This window comes from Orycteropus afer, unplaced genomic scaffold (assembly GCF_000298275.1).
Source record: "Orycteropus afer afer isolate SDZICR_OR568_19922 unplaced genomic scaffold, OryAfe1.0 scaffold00280, whole genome shotgun sequence".
Lineage (NCBI taxonomy): Eukaryota > Metazoa > Chordata > Mammalia > Tubulidentata > Orycteropodidae > Orycteropus > Orycteropus afer.
In genome coordinates, this window is record NW_006921867.1 from 2,550,468 (window position 1) to 2,557,460 (window position 6,993).

Below are 6,993 nucleotides of genomic sequence, written 5' to 3' on the forward strand. Positions count from 1 at the left end.
ACTTGACTGCTAACCAGAAGGCTGGTGGTTCAAACCCACCAGCCACTCCTCGGAAGGAAGGTTGGGCAATCCTACTTCCGTAGTGATACTGCCTCGGAAACCCAAGGAGGGGTTGCTATGAGTCGGGGCCGACTCGACAGCAAACAACAACAACAACAACAACAACAACAACAATACTTGACATAAATACACTATCAAACATAACTAAAAATGCACACACAGCAGAAGACAAACTAGATGAGTGAAACTTCCTAAGAATTAAACATTTATGTACATCAAAAGACTTCTCCAAAAGAGTAAAGAGAGAACCTACAGACTGGGAAAATATTTTTAGCAACAACATATTGGAGAAGGGGCTAATCTCAAAAATTTATGGAAAACTTCAATACCTCAACAACAAGAAGACAAATGATCCAATTATATGGGGAGAGTTACCTGAACAGAAACTTCACCAAAGGAAACATTCAGGCATCCAACAGATACATGAAGAAATGCTCATATAACAGGCCAGAAGATAAGGTATGGATAGGCAAATGGGAATATGCCCATGACCATACATAGGTTTGCAGATGATATACCTACATATGTATTTGTATGTGCTATATAAAGTCCATATGCAGTTTAAACATAACAGGAAGCAAAATTAGGATAACTTCTTAGCCACCAATAAGTACACTGAGGGAGAAGGTCACTGGGCCTGTGGGCTGGGGACCATGGTCATGGGGGATAGCAAGCTCAGTTGGCAGGACATGGTATACAAAAATATTGTTCCATATCTTACTTTGGTGCATAGCAACTGAGATCTTAAAACTTGCAAGCAGCCATCTAAGTGGCAATTATAGGTCTTTCCTCATTCAGAGGAAGGAAGAGTGAAGAAAATCAAAGATGTATGGAAACAGTCCAAAGACTAATGGACCATGGGAACCTCAACCTATATGACCCTGAGACCAAAGGGCTAGATGGTGCCCAGCTACTGATGTCATCAGAAAAGGATTAAAATTGGAGATACTGTATAGAATGCGAGAAAAATGTGGAACAAAACTAAATCATGAAAAAGAGCAGGTTTATTGGTCTGATGGAGATTGGTAAAACCCCCGAGAGTATGGTCCCAAGTCACACTCCAGGCATGGAATTGAACTCACTACCATGGTTTAATGCTTAGCCAAATATTAGACAGGCCTACAAGCTGAACAAGGAGCTCTCGTAGCATAGTGCCTAAGGCACTTGACTGCTCACCAGAAGGCTGGCGGTTCAAACCCACCAGCCACTCCTCAGAAGGAAGGTTGGGCAATCCTACTTCCGTAGTGATACTGCCTCGGAAACCCAAGGAGGGGTCGCTATGAGTCGGGGCCGACTTGACGGCAAACAACAAAAACAACAACAAGCTGAACACCTACACCATGGAGATGCACTCCTTAGAAAAATCAACCATGGGATTTCAGAAAGGCAGCATTTGCACAGAGAGAAAGGTAGGAAGGCAGGAATGCATAGGCAAGAAGAACACAGGGAAAGAGTAACCAGAGGGAGGAAGAGAAAGGTGAGTTGTTAACATTGTGGGGAGCATAACCAGTGTCACAAAACTAAAAGTGTTTAAACTCTTGAATGTAAAATGAATTTGCTTTGTACATTTTCACACAAATCACAATAAAAGTTAAAACAATAATAATAAAAGAAATGTTTGTGATCATTAGTTACTGGAGAGATGCAAATCAAAACAACAATGAGATATTATTTCACTCCAGCACTAATAGTAAAATTAAAAAAAAACAGAAAACAACGAATACTGGTGATGGTGTGGAGAGACTGGAGCCCTAATACACTGCTAGTGGAACTGTAAAATAGTAAAAACACTGTAAAATGCATGATGCTTCCTTAAATAGGTGGAAATAGAAATACCATATGATTCAGTAATCCCATTAGTATATATATATATCCTAAAGAAATAAGAGCCATGAAATGAACAGATTGTTCATCATAACATTATTCACAATAGCAAAAGGATGGAAACAACAACTTAACTGTCCATCAACGGATGAATGGATAAATAAACTGTGATACATGTACATAAAAGAAGTGTATACAACATTAAAGGATAATGATGATTTTGCAAAACACTTCATAACATGGGTGAACCTAGATGACATTATGCTGAGTGAAATTAGTCAATCACGAAAGGACAAATATTGTATGAAATCACTACTGTAAAAAATAAAATGTCAAGAAAATTTGCACACACAGAAAGAATCATTCTTTGAAGGTTACCAGGGGTTGGAGAAGAAGGGAGGAGTATAAGTCTCTAACAAGAGAATAAACACATAGCAACTTCTTAGAATGGAAAGGCAATACACAATAAGGAGATGTCCACACAAAATTATCAAAGCTGAGGAAGACACAGGGTGGAGCATGAGAGTTAAAGGCAACAAAGGTGAATACTATTGCATTCACAATACTTCATTAACGGTGACAACAATAATCTGTGAGTGAATACATACATAGACATCCAAACAGAACAGGTGCAAGGCGGCACATAGTACTACAGAGCAGTCTAAAATATTAATAAAATAAGTAAAAAAATAATATTGCAAGGAAACTTATTAAAATACTGCCAATCTCTGTTTCATTATGTTAAGGAAAGTGACAAAAGGATTCAAGCCTTTCATAAACCACTTACTCAGGATATCCCAAATATCCACAGGCCCAAAACCAGTGAGTATATGTTTTGGAAAAGACACCAGATTAAAGATTGCTTAGTTCCCAAATGGAAGGGGCTCTCTGTTGGATTAACAATTTTTTTGTGCTGCAAAATTATAGGGAGTAGAACTTTGGATCCATCTCACTCAGCTGAAGAAGGCCCTCTTACTACAATGGGAGGTAGGTTTGGGTGACCTGAAATATAAGTTCAGAAGAATGCCTAGCACACCACCATGTCAAGATGGTCAAATTGAATAGAATGTTTGTTATACTTCCCTTCATCTGAAGAATAATTCTTTTATCAGACTAGCCCAATCAGTTGTAGGAGTTAGTAATTTAGCCAGTTGCTGGGTGTGTCCTGGGAAACCTGAAGCTGTCCAAAGTAAATCTGAAATTTTATCAGTGCCAATGTATCATCATCATTAATTGCTTCCCTCCAAGGTCAATTGATGGGGAGAAGATCAACTCACCTTTGGGGTCTGGTTATGAACATCCTTGGACATGTCTGAACAGGACATTCCTCTCATTCCTTGTTTTAATCTAAGATTTATGTAAGTTATTTGTATGCAGTAAGAACTCATGAAGTTTCAGTTAATAATTATCCAAATGCTCCAGTATTACACAAAACTAATTATAAAGGTAGCATGTTAAGAAATAAGGTAGATCCTAATCAACATCCTAATCCTTGTATTCAAAATAACACTATAAATGATTTTGGAAGGTTAGCTATTAGTGATCATTTTGTAAATGAATCTTGGTTTTTACACATTAACTTTTCCTGATTTAATGATAATTAACATTTGTTATATTGTACCCCATGGGGATGTGTATTTTTGTGTGGTAGTTCTGAGTTTGCTAGCACAGGTAACCAAAATCCCATAAATAACATTGTTACCTGGGCTACTAATTGTGTTAATGGGTAACACGTGATGGGACAATGTACCATAGGTACCCTTGTAGTGCCCTTGGATAGTCACACCACCCAGGCTACTAGTAATTAGAGCACAAACCATTTCACTAAAAGAACTTCAGTCTTTACCAGAAACTCCTTAGTTTCTCCAGCTGGGGATGGTCATTGCAAAGAATTTTCCATCTTTTGGAATAACAGAACTAAAAGCTTCATTCATGACTGTAGTAGTTAAGGTTATGTGTCAAGTTGACTGGGCCTGGTTTTGAGTGGCAGCAGCTGGAGGTAGCTATTCTCCATGGTGAGATTGGTAATTAACATCACGGTGGAATCTACTAGAGCAGCTGAGTAGCCACTTTAGGAATGTATCCTGCTTCCAGTATATAAGATGCAACTTTTATGAAGGTCCCCAGCTCATGGCACACTTGAATCCTGCATGTAGCTGAGTTGTTCAACAGCCTGCCATGTTGTCTACCGATCTAGGGACTTTTAATGAACTTGAATCAATGGCCTGCCGTGTGGTTTGGCAATATCAGGACTGTGCCTTTTTACTTGTCAACCTTGGGTTTTTCAGCCTCAACAGCCAGCAGTTGCCTGAGTGAAGAAAGACTCCAGCTTCAGTGGTCTGGGAGCAAGAGGCAGAGATGAAGCCCAAGGTCAACAGGTTTTCAGCCAGCCCCAGAGCCTTTGAATTCAGACTTCTAGCCTCCCAAAGGAGAACTCTGGTAGTGTAGTGCCTAAGACAATTGACTGGTAACCAGAAGGCTGGTGGTTCAAACCCACCAGCCACTCCTCGGAAGAAAGGTTGGGCAATCTACTTCCGTAGTGACACCACCTAGGAAACACAAGCAGGGGTTGCTATGAGTTGGGTCTGACTGGATGACACATAACAATAACAGCCTCCCAAACTCTGAGAGAATATACTCCTGTTTGTGAAACCCATTCCATCTGTGGTATTTCTCTTAAAGTGGCACAGAGTAACCAAAACAATGACCATGACTCTGATAGATGATGAAGCAGCTGAAGGAATCATGGCCCAAAAGAAATCCCTTAACTCACTGGCCAAAATTGTCCTGGACAACCACATTGCCCACAACTTCTTATTGGCCCAACAAGGAGTAGTAAATAGCAGTAGCTAATACTTCTGACTGCTCATGGATTAATAGCACTGGCATTGTAAAACAAGACATCCATAAAATCAGGCTACAAATCACTTGGCTACATGCTGTGAAGCCTTATGAATTGCCAGATTTATTTAGTTGGCTTGCAAATGGTAAAGGAGCTTGACTTAAGGGTGTTTTACAAGGCCTCTTTGTCTGTTTACCAATGATGCTACTAATTATTATTACAGTTCAGTTAATCATGATATGTATAAAATAATGTGCCACACTTCAGTCCCCCATGCATCATAGCTAATGTACATGGACACCCCTTTAACAACTTAAGACTAGGCTTGTGTTTCACACAGCTCCATCAACCTTGGTGAAAATCCAATAAGCCCTGTCAAGTTATGCTTCAATTCATCGAATTCAGTCTTAAATGTCTCCAAGAAGGGGACAGCCAATGGTGAAGCAGACTCAGCAAGTGTGTTCATGGGTTGTTGTGATCAAAGGGACAATACAGTTGTCCTTGATGGAGATAAGGAATATTGTGAAGGCCTGGAAGGTTATTAATTGCTTTGGGGTCGCCAAAGGGCAAAGACACTTAGAATTTATGTGATTAATTAGGAAAAATTAACATAGTTTAAGGAGGTGTGCTTGCTAGAGGGAATAAACAAAGCCATTAAATCTGTACTGCTAAAGGTCACTGATCAAAGAAAATGCTCATCCTCACCAGAGGTCCTTATCTGATGAAAAGGGTAGGGTATATATATCATTCCTGTTCTCTCTTGTAAAAATAACTTACCAGTTACCTCAGAGGTGACCTATCAAGACAATGTGGCCACATCTGACAAAAGATGAACTGAGACCCTTATCTCATCTTCAACCAATAACTTTTGGACATGCCACAACCTTTCAAACTAGAAAACGGGTCCTATTGCACTAGTCATATGAAGCTGTGTTTCTTTCCTGTGGACGTGTCGTTTCAACATTTGCTTTATCTTCTGTTTTGAATTGCTCCACTGTATTATTGATCTGAAATAAATCTCTGTTGCAATTTTACAACCGTTTGTGCAGTATGTGTTTTGTGTACTGGAACAAGAGTAAAACTGTACTTCATAGCATTTTCAATGGCTGATTTTTCAAAAGTAGATTGCCAGGCCTTTCTTCTGAGATGCCTCTGGATGAACTGATATCTCCAAACTGAACCTATTAACTGTTTGTACCAACCAGGGTCTCCATAAGCTTATAAAACAAGAAGCTAAATGACAGATGGGATTATAGTATATGTGAGCATGATTTTACTCTATGATATTTCAGAACCATAAATGTTATGTATTTACTTTTAGTTTTCTAACTCAGATAAATCTATAATGCACTGGTGATACACAGAAATCCTGGAGGGCTTGAGTAGCACATACAATAATACATAAAAAAAAAAATTAAAATCGAAGAAAGAAGTGCCTATGTTCAGAAGATTGTGGTCATCCCTGAATGATTTTTCTAGGCTTTCACTAGCTGTCTGTTCAATGTAAGGTAGATCTACTCTGTCATTTCCATGCTTGCCTATGAGAATCTCTTCTTGCGGATCCACCCAGGCTTGGTATTCAGATCCCAGGCATTTAGTCTTTTGTACATTAGAGACCTTGCCACATCCAAGGTTTTATATAAACTAGGCATAAATCCCCTTGGAACCCAGGCCACAATCTGTGTGTCCCATGGAAGACACATTCAAGCTCCATCCAGCTTGAGTTTCCTTCATTTCCACACATCAGGAATGAAATAGTTTATTCTTTCTTAATGTTTGTAAACATGAAATCTATTCACTGGTTGTGGGTCAGCATAGGAGTAGGAAGCTGTAAGAAGAGCACAGACTTCCAGAGATTTGCAGTCTCCTTGGGCTATAGGTAGAAAGTAGATTTGTTTTGTTTTCCCCTGGTGAATTCATAGATATGTTAACCAAGACAGAGTTACTTGTCTCAATCTCTCCATAGACAGATAGAACGAAAGAGATAGACAGATAAATGATAGTAAGCTAGGGATATATATATATATGCATATATACATGTATATCCCAATGATTATATATTTCCTATGTAATATTTATGCAACATGTAATTATTATATATGTATAAATAATTGCACCTATGCAAAGAGATTTGCCTTATCGCCATGCTAAAATCAAGGGAAAGAACTGAATTACACACACACACACACACATATATGAGATCTCTGGAGGCATAGTGCCTAAGGCATTTGACTGCTAACCAGAAGGCTGGCAGTTCAAATCCACCA